This window comes from Lygodium microphyllum, chromosome 22 (assembly GCF_053477565.2).
Source record: "Lygodium microphyllum isolate KBCC chromosome 22, Lygodium_microphyllum_v1.1.10, whole genome shotgun sequence".
In the NCBI taxonomy this organism is placed as follows: domain Eukaryota; kingdom Viridiplantae; phylum Streptophyta; class Polypodiopsida; order Schizaeales; family Lygodiaceae; genus Lygodium; species Lygodium microphyllum.
The window spans coordinates 101084138-101091497 of NC_141156.1; positions in this window are offsets into that span (position 1 = coordinate 101084138).

Genomic DNA, 7360 nt, shown 5'->3' on the forward strand with positions numbered 1-7360 from the left:
TGCCAATGGTACCATGGAAGGTTATTGTGCCTTGATCCAAGATATTCTGAAGCTTGACTTCAGACGATTCTTTATATATGTACTGGATGTGAAGTGGTTTAAAGATGTGGTAACAAATGGTGAGCATTGCATAATCAAACGTCATCCAAGTGGTTTTGTAATCATTGACTCTACAAAATTTTACCAAAACAAGAATGACACATTAGTACTACCTCAACAATGCGAGCAGGTATATATGCAAAGGCTAATTTTTTAATATGTATACATGTGATACATATACACAATATAATAACTATTTAAGTTTCTTGCTTTTTTTTTCAAATGCAGGTTGTGTATCATCCAATGGTATACAATAACCGATGGTGGTATGTCATCCCTATATCTAATCGTTCAAAACCAATATATGGTAATATTACCGACATGGAGATAGCAGATGACAATCCAACAATTAATGATGATGTGCATGATGACACCATAAAGGATGATATGCATGATATAGTACAAGATGAACCTCGCGAGGATGTTCAAGGAAATGCAAAAGAAGAAAATAATGTGATTGTCGATGATATTGATGAAGTTATTGAGCAATATAGAAACACATCTGATAGTGGAATAGACTTATTTGTTTCGTTACCTCTTGGTAACATAGACCTAGAAGTAGATAGTTTAGCAAGGGCTGATCTCATTGAAGATGAGATGGATCATTCATTGTAACATACTTTATTTGCTTAATGATTCAATGTGTATTCCTAATTCTATGGTTTTTATCATGCGCACACGTGCATACTCAAGAATCAATAGTCAAGTTTAAAGCTAAATTGAATTTTCCATAATAAAAAGGAAGTATTTTTTATCATCTTCAAGTAGAGAAATTACGAGATACATATTGCAATGCTTGCTACTAATTGTAAGGTTTCTATCGCTTGCCGCTAATTACTTATATCAGCCTTGTCAACTGGAGGAACTGCCATTCATTAGAGAGCAATGAAAAAGTAATTATTAACTCTATTGTTTTAATTCAATGATTCAATGTGTATTCTTAATTCTATAGTTTTTATCATGCGCACACGTGCATGCTCAAGAATCAATTTCAGGTGGTTAAATAATTATTAACTTTGGTTTTTAATTATGTGAATTGCAATTTTAGGTGGTTAAATAATTGTGTGTCTGCTGGCGCGTCTATATTGGCATCTATTTGCGCGGATATATAGACGCAAAATTTGCGTCTATTTACACGCACTTATAGACGCGCCCGACTTTGCGCATCTAACATGCACGTCTATGCCTCGTTTATGTTGTAGTGTGAGTGACTTAGATGGCTATCAACTCTTGAGGGACTTAGATCCGATATTGCTTTGACTAACACACACTTAGATTATTGTGTTGTGCCTTGAATGTCTCTTCTAAGTGGCTCTTGGATCGGATTCACACTTGGATGGTCTTGGAAACTATTGAATAGTCACATTGGATGCAATTCCCTTTCTCCTTTGACACACACTCTCTTACTCTCTCTTACTTAACCTGCTGCTTCTACTCTCTTATGCCTTTTTTTCCTCTCACACCATTCACTATTGTGATCTAATTAGAGAGAAGAAAAGCATCCATATGCTATCATGCTCTATGGAGGTTCCACATGGTGGTCCAACTTAGGCTCACAAGTAAGCCCCCTATGCCTTGTTTTAATCTTCCTCTCTAGGCTCCCTCTCTCTCTCTCTCTCTCCTATGTTCTCTTCTCAAAATGCTTCACCCTTAGAGATTACCATTCTTACTCTATGCTAGGATCAATTGCACACTTGGATGTGCACTTAGATACACCTCTCATTTGATTTGAGTGCAGTTATTGATGGGCACTTGAGCCTCCCTTTTCAAGGTGCACTATCACTAGGTCTTCTACAACTTAGGCAGTCACTCTCTCACATGCATTCTCTCTCTCTCTCCCTCTCTCTCTCTCTCTCTCTCTCTCTCTCTCTCTCTCTCTCTCTCTCTCTCTTTCTCTCTCTCTCTCTCTCTCTCTCTCTCTAGGTAGTTATCATGACATTCCCACCTACTCAGGTCACCCCCTAACATTCAATCCTCTCAAAGAGAGATTTCTCATGTCATTTACTTACTTTCTTTTTCGATTTTTAACTATTTTCTCTTTAGCTTGTAGACATTTGAGTGCCTCCTACCACAATTGAGTGATTACACTTGGATTCAAACTCAAATGTTATCTCTTAGTTCTATCCATAAGGGAGATCCCTTATCATGTTCATTTCTCAACCACTCTATCTTTTCCCTAGAGTTTTACATCATGCATTCAACATGTACCTACTCCTACCACTAGTGCTAGAAAGATATAGTTGAGGTAGAAGTTTAACATGATGGAAAGGAAAGGATAGTCCATTTAGGACTATGTGACTGAGATAAAGACTATTGCAAATCAGCTCTACTAGTGTCCATTGGGACTAAGGTAGATGATGAGGGTTTGGTGGCTGTGACCCTGAATGGTCTAGGACTTGAATACAAGTCTTTTGATACGCCAATTTTAGTCAAGGTTGAAATACGTGACTTTAATGAATTGGTACTCTTGCTTATCTATGAATAAGTGAAATTGGGTTTGACTACAAGCTTGAGTATCTCTGAAAATAGAGATGCAATTTTTTACTCTAATCAGTGAGGCCCTAGTCATCGTGGGAAAGGTTCCAGTCGTGTTAAGGGAACTCAATAGCATACATCTCAGCATGGGCAGAGTCAATAGGGATTTTCTTGGTAGAGGTAATGGATACTCCCTTGTGAGAGGGAGATCTCAATCTAGGGGCACATGATCCTAGCACACTCAGTCTATCATGAAAATGAAAACAAGGATAACGATTGCCAATTATTGTGGCAAGCATGGCCACATTGAAAAAGAGTGCTACAATAAGTAGGTTGATCGTAAGGGTAGACAATAGGGTCACTATGCATCATCTAGTCATGCAAAGCCTGAGATTGATGAGAGACTATTTGCTATGACTTATGTACAAAACAAGGGAAAGCAACAAGGAAAGTTTGATGATATCTGGTATATAGACTATGGTGCCTCAAACCACATGACACCAGATGGTGAGTGGTTTGATGAGCTCAAAACAAGTGCTAAGGGGTATATATGCACTTGGGATGATTCTCAACATGACATAGCACACAGATGGATTGTTTCTTTGGTTATGCTTGATGGCCAAAAAAAAGAAATTGCATGATGTCTTGCATGTTCCATCAATCACCAAGAATTTGTTATCTGTTGGTCAAATGGTTGAGTAGAACATGCAGGTACGATTTAATAGAGATGGATGCTTCATGGAGGAGTATGGTAGAGCATGGACCATGACCTGAGTTGCACAACATTCTTTTGCAAGCTCTCAAATCAAATGTGCAGTCCCTCTTTCAATGGCACACATAAGAGCTTCAAGAAATAGAATGTAGGTAGAAGAGAACTCACTTAGAAGTTGGCACACACTCAAACGATCTCTTTCATTAACTTTTTGACTTTATATATAGGCTTAAAGAGCTCCAGCCCCTTTTGCCTCTTGGGCACCTAGATGATTCTATTGTCCATCAAATTTGACCTTGCATTTACAAGTAGATGTTAGAGCTAAGTGGGACTTGACTCCATGTTACCAAAACTCACACTATTGTAAAAAAATTTAGTGCCTTGCTTTCTTTCATATCACCTATTGCATGATAGAGTTAAAATATATGCTCTTTGGCACCTAACAAGTGTGCACATTAAGTTTTGTTGCATTATTATAAAAGGTGATAGCTTTATAATCATACAATGAACTATGTATATGACATTATACATAGTCGATTTTAGGTTTTTAAAGGGCTAAAAGTCCAACCTTCTCATTTTCATCTATCACTTTCACTCTTTCCTCCTCAACTTCCTCCTCTTCTCCATTCTTCACTCCTTACATGGCATGCACTAAGCAAACATCTCAATGTAACCCCATCAAGACCTTGTGCACAACAATGTCGCCTCAGGAACTAGCTATAATAGGTGCAACACCCTTTGAGACTCCATGTAGGTCTTCATAAACGAAAAATAGAAGATGGAGACTAGGTACTGTAGCCTTGCAATGAGAGATCAAGTGAATACAATGTGGGCATGAGCCTTGGATAGGGATCAAGGGAAAGATGGTCCAATAACATGGAGGTGGACCATTATAATAATGTAGCCCTTGTAGATGGTGGTAGAGGCATGTCTAATCAACCTTTTCAATGATACATAGCTAGTAGCCATCCATGTAAAGCGGCTCATTAGTTCTTGGTCATGACAACTAAATATATCATGTGTTTATATAATGGAGTTCCATTATGCTATTGTATGAAAATATAATATGTGCTATCCCATGTAAATAGATATTAGCACATCACATTATTATCACATGCATGTGCACTACACATTTATTTAATAAATCTAGAATTATTTAGACAAAGAAAAGTAGTTTATATTAACCAAATAAGATACACCAAGCTTAGTTGACAATTACTGATACAAAAACCATTCACCATGTGCTCTTTTGGGTGTCTCACTTTGTATGCTAATATTTTCTTTAAAACCCTTACCATGAAATCATGCTATACATTTTTTAACATGTCAAATTGCTCAACTTGTCCCTTTCACACATAATACATATATATATCTTTCAACAAGTACTTTTTGGATTCACATGTAAATTGAGTTAAGCAATTCCAATGCTCATACAACTCTATCTTTCATTCCTTCTATTGATAATAATTTATGCATTATAATGGTCATATTCATATAAACACAATGAGTCTTGCTAAATTCGTCTTAACAGCAAATATTTTTTTTCCCTTTTGCAATCATTCAAACATGGGTCCTAGCTATTACGCCTAGTGTTTTGAAGTTAGTATTTATGCACCCCTATTCTACTACATAAGGCATGCGAGCAACCCCATGGTTGGTGTGTCCTTGGTCCCTACAATGTAACCAAAATGTTGTGCTCCACGAGCTTAGCACAATGAGACTTTGACACCCTCTTATTCATTCAAGAGGTTCAACCACAAAGTATGATGGCTATCTATCAGCTAGTCTCTCATACATCTCATGCATACCAAGATCTATTTATGGCAAGCTTTCATGATCTTCCCTCAAGAATGAAAGATGCAACTCAAGCATGAAGGATGCACTTTGCAACACTCCAAGATCCAAGAGTATGCTCCTCTTGTTCTCAACCCTATGTGGCCTTAGCATGCAAGAAAGGAGCATGAGCATAAGTATGAGAGAGTGCTTAAGAAAAAGATGGAGGCTTCACCCACATGGTCCCACACACACACACACACACACACACACGGAAACTCTTTGAAACTCTCTCTCTCTCTCTCTCTCTCTCTCTCTCTCTCTCTCTCTCTCAATAGAAGACAAGAAGTCAAGTACACAAAGTTTGCATACACATGAATATCCATTTTCATTCACTTTTATTCTTTTTATACAAGAAAATTTGGGTTAGGGTTTCCCTATCCCCCTTTGGCATCCAACTCTCTTTTTAGACAAATGAGTGGTCTTCCCTTCTTACATGTGTGTAGACATACTCTAACGTTGATATATTTAAACATTTCTAGCCTTAACTACTACTCAATACCAATACAATTTCCATGCAAGGGAGATAAAATCTTGTTACAATGTTTTATACAACAATTTATTCTCAAAATTTACAACTTACATTGGTTCCCCTTTTTATATTCAAAAATATGGGTCTCTCATGAGTCTTTCATTTGCATGCTACTAACACAATGCTACATTGGGATAATACAAGAATAATCATAAAGTAATATTCCATTCTTTGCAAGCTATGTCAGTTTTCTTCCTTTGGAAATTTTTTCTCTCAATGAACCATGCACAATATCAATTGCATTAAGTTTGAAACCTCTAACTCTACCCTTCCAAACATAGACGAATGAGCCATTACATATTTTTCTTTTCTTATGTTTTTCTTGCTACATAGTGATCTATCTGCCTTTGCTAATGATAGTAGGAATGCATCCTCCGTATGTTCGGAATGAATTAAACATCAACATGGATCTGATTTGGGAGCTTGGTCACCTTGTTAAAGGTTGAAATTTTATATCTATGGCAAAGAGAGAGGGAAAGAGAGGAACAAGCTATCACAAACAAGGAAGAGAGATGAGAATAATTAAAAAAATGAGAAAAAAAGACAAGCACTAAGTTTTTTGGTGATTTCAATTTATATTCAATTGTCATACCATACAATCTCAGATATGTCATTTATGTAAAGTGGTTGAGACCCTATGCCAATTAATGTAAAGGATGCCATAACCACAATTATAAGAGCCTACAAATAGTTGTTCATAATAAAAATGAGTAATAATATTATATTTATAAAATTTTGTAAAATATTTTTTTAAAATGAAATTTTATTATAGAGGCTTTTCTTCCATTGGTCTAAAGCACACACTCTCTCTACATCCTAAAAGGCACTTTTGAGACCTAAAAACTCCCCTAATGTTTTGACTACTTTGTTCTATGCTAGAAGTTTGACTTTTTCTTTTCCATTTATCTTACTCTCTTTTCTTACCTTGTTCTCTTTGCTTATTTACTTTCTCCTTAGCTTGTCTTTTCTCCTTTTCTTTCTCCCTAGCTTATCTTTGGTGATTTCCTTTCTCTCTAGCTTGTTTCCTACATTCTCTTGAGTGTGACAATTCTTTTGTTGTATCTCCTAGAGTGATGGCCTTCCATGTTGGTGTGATAATTCCTATGGTAGGTGATGCTTTAGTTGACATCCTTGATCATACATTGATTAATTTAGTGATTGCAGCCACAAAGCTAGTAGCCATTCCCATCAACTTTGAGGAGCTCATAATAGGAACCTGAGTGAGTACTTTCTTGGCCTTGATGATAGTCTCATGAAGTCCCTCTATCTAAAGGTTGTTCAGATCTCTAGACACAATCTCTTCTGTGAGTATAACTTCCATGAGATGCTTTAAGATCTATGATATGGAAGAGTGAGGTTTGTTGTAAGTGAATATATGGTGAAAGATTTGGACAACTATGTGCAACTCTTCCTTTTCAATGGCACTTGATTATAAACCATGTTGAGTGATATTAGGTGGTTTTTTCCATTTTTGTAAAACTATAGCAGTTCTCATGGGTGCTTTATAGTCCCCTTCTTTATGTTGTATTCCTAAGGGAAGGTCTACAAGCTATGGTGTAAGTATCAATTTGCTAACTATTTGTTTTCCCTTCACCTACTAGCAATCTTGGTTTTACAATTAGGTTCATAATCATGAATGAATCTTACACTACAAGGATTTGAGCTAGTAGCCACGGCGGGTATTTGCGTCGCTATTTGCGACGCAAATA